General features: G+C 46.9%; 1 protein-coding gene across 7 annotated transcripts in view; it reads right to left on the bottom strand.

Moving 5' to 3' along the window:
- LOC126354868 (histone deacetylase 5) overlaps nt 1-12,339 on the bottom strand; it is a 595,379-nt gene that overhangs the window by 175,150 nt on the left and 407,890 nt on the right. The window contains exon 1 of one of the 7 annotated variants that reach the window (XM_050004866.1): nt 9,871-10,053. The exons of 5 other annotated variants lie outside the window; for them this stretch is intronic. The gene's annotated coding sequence lies outside the window, so the exon portion shown is untranslated. Of the gene's footprint in view, nt 1-9,870; nt 10,054-12,339 lie in introns of those variants that run through there. One more of the 7 variants, XM_050004869.1, reaches the window with a different exon arrangement.

Genomic DNA, 12,339 nt, shown 5'->3' with positions numbered 1-12,339 from the left:
CTCTTCCAGCCGTGTGTATGGTGTAGTCAGCACGGCCACCAAATTAACTTTTATGGTTCTGATTTGAAGGAAACACTTACCTCACTTCGACACACGGGATTATAGAAGCCTCCTTCTCAACTTCCATTCGTTGTCAGCAAGTATCTGAATAATTCTTCGTTAAATAATTTCCATTTATTGTAACGACTGTACCCGCTGCAATGATATGACAACTATAATTCTTCCATAACTGTTTTATTTAGGAGTGACAAGCATTTAACACACTCAGTTTCTCATCGACATGCAACGATTACTTTTTGTGTTAATATACTCGACACGAAACGTTAAAGATGCAATTTTCTGGTTTTAAGTACATACATTGCGAAAAATGAAACGGGCTGCCGATAGTCCTCTCGGTCGTATTTCGCTGCAGGTTATCATCGACGAATCAAATAAATCATCTAACAGTTTCCGTGGACATTAGGCTGGAGAAGGATGCTAGCATGAAGCTGTTAAAATGATGCTTCGGAACAAGCCCCCACAACGCAGCTGTCTCACAAACGAGGATACAGCGTGACACCGATCTGTACGGAGCAATAGATAAACACATCGGTCACAACACGAATTTTTAGCAGTACAAGGATGAGGGAAAGGTATGGTGGAAGTGATGTGTTTCTTGAAATGGCTTTCTGCTCCGCGGTAATGTTTTTATTAGAAATAAACACTTTACTTCATTGGCGATTATGCTTATTTCGCTCCCTTGGGTATTAGAAAACCATATCGCACGAAAACTACGTTATATGTTTTCATTAAAACGTCGGCACGTTACGATCCAAGCAGCAATGAGGAAAGATTTAAAATGGATTGTCATAGATGTGACGTTGTAGACGCTCCGAGAGGAATCGGAAACGCATTACTTTCTCCATCTCGCGAATTGACCACGACGAAAACGAAGACGGCACCTCTCGCCATCCGCCACAAGGTGTAAATTTAAATCCAGAGCCAAGAGATCCGTCAGCACGGCGGGCGTACTTGCCGCTGAGTAAGCGTCCGCATATACCGCGGCCGCCTGTCGCAACAGCCCATAATCTCTGTGAGCGGCGCGGCGTTTATCTCGCTCCTGCAGCCGGCGCTAAAAATAGCGGCCGCCCGACGCCTCACCTGGCCGCGGCTCCAGGAGGCCGCGCGCGCCCAGTGTCACCAGACCCGTCGCGAGGACAAAAGTTCGACAATTTTTAAGACCTAAGGAGGTTCCTGACCTCTGTGTCAGTAACGATTGTTTGATTCAGCTGCCCGGGATCGACAAGCTTTTTTAAATATGAAACGGGTAAAATAGAAATAACTGGCGATAAGAATCTGTGGCGTTTGACAGCACATGGAGTTTGCATACGTTGCAATTACTATTACGTAGTTTAATCATAAAAAGAATATTCGAGTTTACCGTCCTGTCGTAAATTACGTTCTCATCGATACAACACACGTTCGACAAGAATAGGAAGTGAAATCGACCACACATGTTTCAAATTAACCATTTCAGCACGTGAATATTATGAAAATTATAAAAGTTTGTGTCACAACGGGATTCGAACCTAGGACTCTTGCTTATAGCGAGTTGTCGTTTGTAACTGATCTGATCATCTCTCCATCAATTCATTTCTTTCATTTCAGTGAATCTAATAAAGTTAATTTCTCGAATATTTATTGCAAAACATCTTCCTCCCAAGAGATGCACAACTTGGGCGGAAAAACAAGCCGAAGTGTGCATATTACGCGTGGATTCCCGCAGCGGGAAATACTTCCTAGTATGAACGCTATTATTTGCCTGCAGAGGCGGCAGCGAGTCGCTGGTCGAAGCTAATTGCAAGCTCTAAATCTGTCGCACTATAAGCGCAACTCTATTACATAACTTATCGGTTACCTAACATTGCCAAGCCCAAGGTTCCCTTTCTGTGCGCGCGTTAGTGTGTGTGTGTGTGTGTGTGTGTGTGTGTGTGTGTGTGTGTGTGTGTGTGTGTGTACGCATACATCCTGCCGTCGGAACGCTTTCAAGCCAAGCAGCGCACACAAGAAAAGAAAAGAAAGATACGGAATACGTTATTGCGAAAGGCTCCCCACACAGTGTCACGTGTTAGTCATCCAATTGCTTCACTTCACAATTAAATTCACATCAGAAGAAACAGTACAGAGGAAAAGTTGAGGGCATCGAGTATCTTCAATACAGTCTTGAAGAGGTAGTCTGTCGTAGTCTACAGTACTCTTTGCGAGATCGCGAATTTCGTTAAAATGCACGTAGTTCTCCGTTCTTGATGATCTGGGCCCATACGTTCTGCGTACCGTATTGCCCGCACATCCAGATACTAATTACAGCCAATACATATTACTTAAGAAAATCAATTCGCGAACTGAGAGAACATAGTCTGCATTGATTAATTTTTTTATTACGTTATTTCACTAGTTCCATCTACTTTCATCACCAGAACTAACTTTAGTGTCAAAGGCACAGTTTGTATGTCCGTAGTAAGTGTGTGCCAGTACTGAACACTGTATGTTCGTGACCTGGACCGAGCGCTTGCACAGTGACGCAGCAACCATGTGGCCACCGCGCTCTCCGCACGTAACCCCTCAGGATTTCTTCCTACGGGTTTATGTGAAAGACAATGTGTGTACGAGAGCTTAGAGATATCCGCGGAAGAATTGCGGATGCAACAGCCTCCATTATACCAGACATGCTTACGCGCACATGGGTTGGGACGGAGTACGATCTAGGCATTTCACAGGTTACACAAGAAGCCCATCTGACAGTGCACGAATTTTTGGTACAAAACATTTTTAACTACTGTACATGATGTCGCAAACATTAAGTTCCAATGTCTCTCAGTTTTTTGTTTATCATATTTGTAAATCAGAGAGGTTTCATGTGGACACACTGTACTCTCTCTTTGTAGCTCTTGATACGGTATAAAAGAAGGCTTTATTAGAATGTAATTATTGGTAAAATAGGTGCACTGCGCATACCTCAATTCTTGGTTTCAGTGGAATGATGAGGTGGACCTTTACCAGTAATATGCCGTCTCGAATCACATCACTTTATTTTCCTCTACAAATCCCATAAGTTTCGGAGCTACAACTCCATTTTCAAGAACTGAGCCACATAGGCTTCTGATTATTAACTGGCAGCAAATAAACAACACAGTTTTTAGTTTTAAGGGAAAGTTTCTCATCCGAGATTTGCGAACAAACTTATTGGTGGTTGCCCTCAATTGGCCACGAAATGTTTTGCCGTCTGCAACGCTGGAAAATAAAAGACAGGAAAAACTTCCATACACATTTGAAATGATTTCACATGTGTGTGACTATTTACATGACACCAATGACATAATTCTATGCGCGACTAAGGAAGTCAAGCTTGTGTAAACTGAGTAAATTTTTTTACATTGTTGCTTACACTGCATAATGGGCAACTCAAATTACTCGTTAAAACTTGCTATCTGCATTGGTAATCGTTAGGTGTTATTCTGATGCAAATTTCCCACGCAAAAATGTTAATGCAGTCCCTGAAAATGCACTCGTAGCTCCGAACGCGAAGTATTGCGACTGAAGGCGACGTGTCACTAGCGAAACTACCCCAAACGTAGGAGCTGCAGTAACTGTAACCACGCTGGCCGGTCCATTCTAGCGGCGTTCATTGACGCTCCGGCCCATTGTGGAGGGCGGCGACAAAGGCGGCGCTGTGCGTCGCTTGGCCGCCGGCGCCACTCACGCTGACGTCGGCGCCGTTCGCAGAAGGGCCTTGGCACGCGCAGCGGCGCAGGTGCCGGCGCCGCGTGACGCAGGCGCGTGTTTACCAGCACGCGGGACCACACGTGGAAACTGCGACAGTGGAGCCCACATACGCTGATCGCTGTCTACTGCCCAATTCTGCGGGATACTTCTCAGCTGCACAGGAGTGTCTCATTTTAGGATTTGCCTACGAAAAATGAACTGCAACTACCCCACAGCTCTACCACTCTGCATAATTTAAATCTATTTATAGCACAAAAATTAATACTCGAAAAGTAATCACCGCAATGATTAATAAAATTACCAAACTGTGAGACAAACGGCGAATGCCTTTATGGAAACATACGAGTATTTCCAGCTGCCTGCGGAACCGTAATTGTACCCAGGCGTGCACTTCTTTGGAATCAAACTGACGACCACGAATGTCTTCTTTCTTAACGGCTCCGAAAATATGGAAATCTCACGAGCAGAGATCGGGACTGTACCGAGGACGTTACCGGATTTCTAGCGAAATTTCTGCAGCGTATTCAAAACCTAGATATCACGTGATCGAACATTATCCTGTAACAGAACGATACCGTCCGTCGACGTTCCTGGTTGTGTGGACTTGATTGCGCGCTTTAATGTTTTCAGAGTGTCCACGTTCCGCTGTACGTTAACAGAGGCTCCGTGTTCCAGAAAGTCAACGCAGAGCGGGCCCTTGCAGTCAAAGAGAAAGGTCATCACGGTTTTCCCGAGCTGGCGTAAACAGCTTTGGATTTCTTCGGTGGGAGCGAAACCACGTGATGCCACCGGCGAGGACACGGGACTGGAAACGATATTATCCACAGTTGTACAATTCTTTCTGTTTTACTTCAGATGCTCTGTCACGATGGCGTGAGTAGTATCGTGACAGATGCCCAACATAAGCTGAAAATGCCTTCAATCATCCGCAGTATCTACCTCAGCAGTGACAGAAGGGTGATGCCGCGATGAACCTGTCCTGACACACTGGTGTTTGCAGTGATGCCTCACATTCTCTACACCGTTTATTCTACACAGACACAGGCGCACGTGACATAGGCCTACTACGTACGCTATACACAGCAGACCCTGACACACCTTTCGCAGCCAAAAACCACAGCACACTTCGCTGTTCCCCTTTCCCGGCCTCAATAGTGAAGTCGGAAGCACATACCTGTACGACTCGCTGACGTCACGTAGAGCACACCTGACAGACACGTGGTTGCGGCCATGAACGTTCGCACTGTTCCTTCCCGATTCCAAATAAAGTGCGCCTCTATACAACACACACCTACCTGCGTTGCCAACGTCCCCGCCATGCTCTTTACATAGTCTGCCTCGTTTTCATTTGACTGCTCCTTAAACATTTAAGATAGTGAGCTACTAACTGACCTGTAAATGGTGAGAACTTTGTGATAAGGAAATAAGTACGCTCTTTCAACAGAACATGTAACTGACTCGTTGCCCGTACTAAGAATAGCAACTGACTTGAAAACAAAACCCATTATTAACTTTTTCTTCTGCGACATTAATACGCCTTCCTTTCGTGGAGCCATTTCTCATTTAACGTAGCCGCGGTCTCTGCTGTGGGCACTGAATATCACATCACCACGCCCCACCAACCTACAAGCAGATTATTAACTCTCGACTTTCCCAACCAGTTATAGGGTGGACGACAGCGTAGCTTGTCATTTTCATGCTAACAAATCAGTACCGGAAGTGAAAGAAGCGACAGTGCTGTAGAACAGATTCGCACCGCTAGTCTGGCACTTACCCAGCATGGAACTTATCGGCATTCGTAAGCTCCTCACGAACGTAAGCGGTAATCGCAATACGGGAGAGAATCGCACGGGATGTTAACGCACACAAAGGAAACAGCAGGTCAGCCCTTCCACGATCTCCTTGAAGACAGTTTGCTGATGCACGGAAATACAGCAAAGAGCAACGGGAACCAGATACGCTCCGTGACTACGGCTATACGTACTTCAGCAAGAGACTGGTAATACTTCTGTTGATTTCCTCTGTATATACAGGACTACCATCACAGTGACTTTTCTATTGATAACATGCTTCTGTAAACTTCAGCAATATCTACATCTACATAAATGTTCTAGAGGCCTATTTACAGTGAATGGCGGGGGGTATTTAGCACCGATCCAGTCCTTACCTTTTCTGAGCCACTAGTAAATGGAACTACGGGAAAATTGCTAATACAAGCGTCCCGCATGCAAAGTGTTTCGTAATTGGGCTACACTTTCTCAGAATCCTCTCTGTGGTCTACTGAGATACGGCACATGAGTCGGCCGGAGTGGCCGAGCGGTTCTAGGCGCTGCAGTCTGGAACCGCGCGACTGCTACGGTCGTAGGTTCGAATCCTGCCTCGGGCATGGATGTGTTTGATGTTCTTAGGTTGGTTAGGTTTAAGTAGCTCTAAGTTCTGGAGGACTGATGACCTTAGAAGTTAGTCCTAAGTGCTCAGAGCCATTTAGACCATTTGAACCATACCGCCCATGAAGAGTTTGCAGCAGTTGGTACCAAAACGTCTGTCCGCAGCAGGAACATCGCTGCCCGCGAGAATCACACCCTCTGGCGCGACAGCGCCACCAGGAAAACAGACGCGTGCACGGGCAGAAGTAGTCAGTCAGTCCGAGTCTCGCTAGGGAGTTTCTGTAGAACGTTCGACGTCTCCTCGAGTCTTCAGGTCGTCCAACGAGACAGTGGCCGATAAATAGACAGTGGTTAGTCTTCAGTAGAAGTAGAGCAGTGAATAGAATTATGGTCTATGGGGACTGACCGCCTGCCTAGAGATTTCACTGAGAACTGTTGGTCTGGAATTGTTCTTTGAATAATACACCAAGAAAGATGTTTAGTTTTTTCCGACTTCAGTCGAGAGAATATTATTTACTCCATGTTCATTGAACTGCAGTTGACGCAGGACTGACAGGACAAATTTCCATTCTACAACTGCCATAACAAGCGTTACCAAAGTTGTGTAACATTCACTGTTCTATGTTACTTTCATTGTGTGTGTGCTGCCACAGAATCCACGCATTTGTCCCACCAGGAAGGACACCGTTATGTGTCTTTTTCAGCGGCAGGGAGATGTTCATCAAAGAGGGCGCTCTCGGTCCACGACACACTCAATACACGACAGGCGTGCACTCTACTTTCCTACGATTGATCCTATGCGCTAGTTATATTTCTTGCCGTTTCGCAGCGTTACGTTCTGTTATTTAATAGACGTGATTAATTCAAGTTTGTCGCTAGATAACGGAATAAATAAAGAGGAACACAACAAAAACTGGCATTCGATTAGATGTAATACCGGATGGTAGCGTTAGAGAGTGATGAATGCAGATCATGGCACAAAACTGCAGTCTCAACAAAGGAAAACTGAGACGTGGTGAAGCTTTATGGCACATGAAAGAGCGCGCTGTTCGAGTGTAAGTGGACCGAGGCGCTCAGACCCGAGGGAATCTCAGGTCTTGGAGAACCAAGCCGGGTGGCTAAGACGATGGTCGCATGTTGGAGGGCAGTGTTTCAAATCGCCACTCGATCATCCAAATTTAGGGATTCCGTTGTCTCCCTAAATCCCGTGCAGCAAATGCCGGGATGGTTCCTTACAAAACGATTAGGCCAATTTCTTTTGACAATCTAGGCTTGTGCTGCGTCTCTAATATTATCTATAAGACGCCGGAAACGCTTTTCCTCCTCGAAAAATCGTATTGCGTGAATACAGAAAACGAGTGGTCAGAGAGACTATTAGCTGCAAAGTAACGCCTCCGAATTGTGTATGTAAAATCTCTTAAAGCTTTTTAAATAAAACAAACACTCCACCTTTCCATTCATCACGCCTACATGCATTCGGGAGGTCGACGGTTCAATCCCGCGTCCGGCTATCCTGATTTAGGTTTTCCATGATTTCCCTAAATCACTCCAGGCAAATGCCGGGATGGTTCCTCTGAAAGGGCACGGCCGACTTCCTTCCCCATCCTTCCCTAATCCGATGAGACCGATGACCACGGTGTCTGGTCTCCTTCCCCAACCAACCAACCACGCCTACATATTTGCAGCCCTCTGCCGCTACCGGGCACCGAATTGTAGCATGTAACAAGGCGGTATATAACGTTACATTGCCACACGACACACGAGCATTGCGTCATCTGTAACAATACGACGCCTTGAGTTCACTGCGATCAGTCATCCTCCATACAATTCCGACTCGGCTCTATCCGATTTCCATCCGTTCGCAAAAGTTAAAGAACACCGTCGAGGCCTTCACTTTGATATGAAGCGGTGCAAATACAGGTGTTCTTGCGACTCCGTCAACAAGGTCAGTCACTTGAAAGTGTGGAGAAAAGGGGGGGGGGGGAGACCCGCGTTTAGTGACGTGCTCAGCTGGCAAACACAACGTTACGGAGATGCTCCACACACGCTACAAGAGAAACGCGCTGCTGTGAGATGAGGGTTACTGTTAATATTCTGATAGCGCACGTTCCAGGCAATAATTACGTTCACCTGCATGCATCTAGTTAAGTGACCGAGGTGGGGTAAAAATGAGATAAGTTACAGCTCATACGAAGGACCGACAGTCACGTACCATTCGTGAAAGGAAAAGGTGAGTGAAAATGATAGGTAAGATGGTTTGGGGGGTACAGATGTAGAAGCAGGCAAAGTAATTAAGATTTGCGTACATCACTTGAATTTACTCTTGGAAACCACGTACGTAATGCCATAAGATACTGTGATAAAACAAAATGACGCGAGTCAGTTCATGATACAGCGAGAGGTCAGCAGGCGCCTGGCCTCATACCACGTTAGATTCCCTGCGCGGACGTTGCACCTTTAACAAGGGCGCCGGTTCACTACCTCCGGCCTGATGAAACACAAGCCGAGGTCAGCCTATAGTGGCTCCGCAGTGGACTCAAAGCCAAATAGGAAATGAACAAGCTAAGGAAAGAAGAGACTGCAGCTCGAAAGCGCTCATACTTTACTCTTTAACTCGCTGTGGCCGCTGTATGCTGTTTACATGTACCCGCCGACATCAAAGGCCACAGTGCGCCTCCCCGTTTGTAAACAAGGCAAAGAGAGCCGCGCACCCGTGGAATTTCCTATCTCTCGCCGTGGCCTTATCGACCCGGAGACCGACGCGACCCATTCGTTGTCTTCTTCGTCCGACAGAAATTCTACGAAGACCTCCTCGGACTTGTTTTTCCAAGTTTCAAAAAAGAAACACGAGACTGTTTGAGTCTGCTGTTAAAGCTGGGGAAATTTAGCTACATAATCCTCGTCCACTGTAATAAACGCAACCGACAGTGCTTCGCAAATCTACAACACTGACGACCCAGCTGAATTTTCGTATTTGCATGTGATTTTTCTGCTGTCTACGTTGAAGTTCATAAACAGATTGCTAAACGCCACAATTCTTTGATGCCGTGATTAAATTATTGCACATGCGTAAAACATGTTTCGCGGTCCGACCTCTTCTTCAGACAAATATACCAATACAAAAATGTTAAACTTATATATACGTAGCGTGGTGTATATTTAAGTTAAATGTTGTCATACTGCCCATTTGCCTGGAAACGTGATCATAAATTCATTTCTAGCAAAAGCTTTCCCAACAGTTCCGCTCATTCGAATAATAAATTATCGCGGTTTGCGTCACACAGAAAAGATTATCCCGTTACCTGTGTGACACTCGCTTCCGTAGACAGTTATCGTCTATAGTTTTCGACGTACTACACGGGTGCACCTTCTACAACGCTCTTTACCATTATTCAGTGCCTCCAATATCGTTTATGATATATTACTTCACCAGAGGCCACAAATCTATTTTTTGAATAGCTGTGGAAGCACTCCCGTGTCTCATTTTCTACAACAGTCACATTTCGTATCCAGAGGTCGCGCAAATCTTCTCCCGGATGTTTCTCATCGAACTAAAGCGCCGATGCCGTACACGGAAAAAGACTACCCTTTACTGCCCGCAAGACAGTTGACGACATATGGCCATTACAGGTGAGTGCCAGGAGCGAGCACATTGAATGCCCGAGCGAATCGACCGCTCGGTGAGCTGAGATGGCACTGGAGAATGTTTTGCTGTACCCACCTAGGCGAAGATCGAAGACGGTGGCTGCCAACCTGGCGGCGACAGGGCTACGGGTGCGGCGGTCGCTTGCTGCTCCTCAGCCAGGTCTCCACGCCACGAGACGCACTCACAATTCCGTTCGGCGTCGGCCAGACTCGACGCTCTTACGGCGGCGCCTCGCTTGCTACTGGCGGCCGGCAGCCAGGCAGGCAGCCGCGAGCGCCGCCGCATACCCACCCAGCGCCCCTCGCGCGCCAATGCTGCCAACCTCGCGACGCCCCTCAGCAAAGATAAAAAAAAATAGGAAGTTATGCGGTCGAGGCGCTGCCACAGCGAGTACACACATCCGCGCCTCACTGTGGGTGACGCTCCGCTCGCGATTGGGTTTCCTTCGCACTCCGAGCTTCCGCGACCATAATGCATCTCGTAACGTTTAAAACAGATACTTGGAATGTAATGGCGTTACAACTTAGTGACCGACAACTGTGGAGAACAGCGACCACGAATTTTCTCCAGGCAAATACGTGCTACACGAAATGCCGTTCGCGTCACAGCTAAATGGTGTTCGTCGGAATACAACAAGAATCTACTTCACACTTAATTCGTGATCGTGGACTGAATCGGGAACAACACCCGTTCCGACTTACCTGTTAGGTTTACCGACACGAAAGTGGTCCGCACACACGCTACAGTAATCTTGACACGTCTTCCAATTTGTCTCACGGCTAAGACTGAAGCGCACGCGTTTACCGTAGAACGGTTTTTCCTTTCGATGAAAATACAAAACTCGCAAGAAATGGTATGAGAACTCGCTTCTGAAAAAGCAGGCAGTGCAGCTACATCAACCAGTTAAAAGAACAAACCGCTGAGACAAAGAATTATAATAATTTCCTATCTATGGATCAGACTTCGTAAGTGAAGCCACTTCCACTTCTAAAACCCGATCAAAAACCGAAAACTGTTAAAATCGTTATCCACTCATAAGGAATTGACAGCAACACTCACATCTGAATCTTCTTGACAGTTTAAAACTGCGTGGTGGATCGGGACTCGAACCCGAAATCTTTGCCTCCTGCAAGCAAGTGCTCTACCGACTGATCTATCCAGTGAAGTCTCAGTCGGTTTGACCATTTGCCTGCGAAAGGCAAAGATTCCGGTTCGACGAGCAGTTTTAATCTGCCAGAATGTGTCAAATCAACACATACTTCACAGTGGAGGGAAACTTCATTCTGAGAACACTCGCATCCCCGGAATTGGATCTTCAAACGTGAGTCCATTACTCTCGGTAACATATTTACTCTCAAAAATGTCAAACAGATAACACTACCACAACGACGGCTCCAGAACGTCGTCTGGAGATGTGATTTCAGTGCAGGTTAGTGTGCGATGACTGCCTTCCTTTCCTAACGACGTGGTCCTTGTCAGCGTCACTCTGACTCGAGTAGTTGCCTCCGCTTATTTCGTGCAAGCAGCTTCTCGGGATCCGCGACTGTCTTGTGCCTCGGTCTTTTAGTTCCACGAACAACTTCCCGCTTCATGAAATTCAATGACATATTAGTTAGTGGTGTTCTTTTAATGATTTTCTATGTTGACAAACTAACACCATATCTAAGACAAATGACACTACAAATTAGCACAGCACTAACAGAGCTCACTTAGCACATGTGACGCGCTGACACGAAGACGAATCGCAAACACCAGAAGTGAACCCTTAAGCGAGTCGCGCACACGCTCTCGTGTGGATATCTGCACACGTGCACACAAGAGGCGAGTTTCTGTTCTACTCCAGTCGACTGTACAATCTTGTTTAGCTGCAAAGTTTCGTACGCACGCACACTCCGGTTTACCTGACCAGGTTTACCCGACACCTATACCGGAGCGAGAGCGCGCGCACGCTTGTGTGTGTGTGTGTGTGTGTGTGTGTGTGTGTGTGTGTGTGTGTGTGTGTGTGTAGAAAGGGGGCTGAGTTCACGCCGCGGCTTGCGCCGACTACCGTTCACCTCTGAACACCAACAACCCCGTTTGTAGTGGCCTTGGGCACATTCGGCCTGGAATCTCGTTGACTGGAGCAGAATTGTCTTCTCTGATGAGTCCCGATGACCAACGAAGACGTGTTTGGAGACGCCCTGGACAGCGGTGGAATACCAGCCTGACTGTTGCTCTGCACACGACACCACAACCCGGAGTGATAATCTGGGGTACTACTTCTCTTCACAGCAGGACCCGTGTGGTTGTCATCCGCGCCATCCGTCCAGCGTAGCGATACATCGACGATATTCTACGCCGTTTCGTGGCCCCTCATGGCAAGACATCCTGGGCTTAATTTCAGCACGATAATGCACACGTCCAGAGTTTCTACTGTTTGTCTTCGTGCTTGTCAAACCCTACCTTTGCCAGCAATGTCGCCGGGTCTCTCCCCAACTGAGAACGTGTGGATCATAAAGGGCAGGGCCCTCAAACCACCTCGGTATTTTGACGATCCACGCGCCA

Source organism: Schistocerca gregaria, chromosome 3 (assembly GCF_023897955.1).
Source record: "Schistocerca gregaria isolate iqSchGreg1 chromosome 3, iqSchGreg1.2, whole genome shotgun sequence".
NCBI lineage: Eukaryota > Metazoa > Arthropoda > Insecta > Orthoptera > Acrididae > Schistocerca > Schistocerca gregaria.
This window is presented reverse-complemented; position numbering and strand designations above follow the sequence as displayed.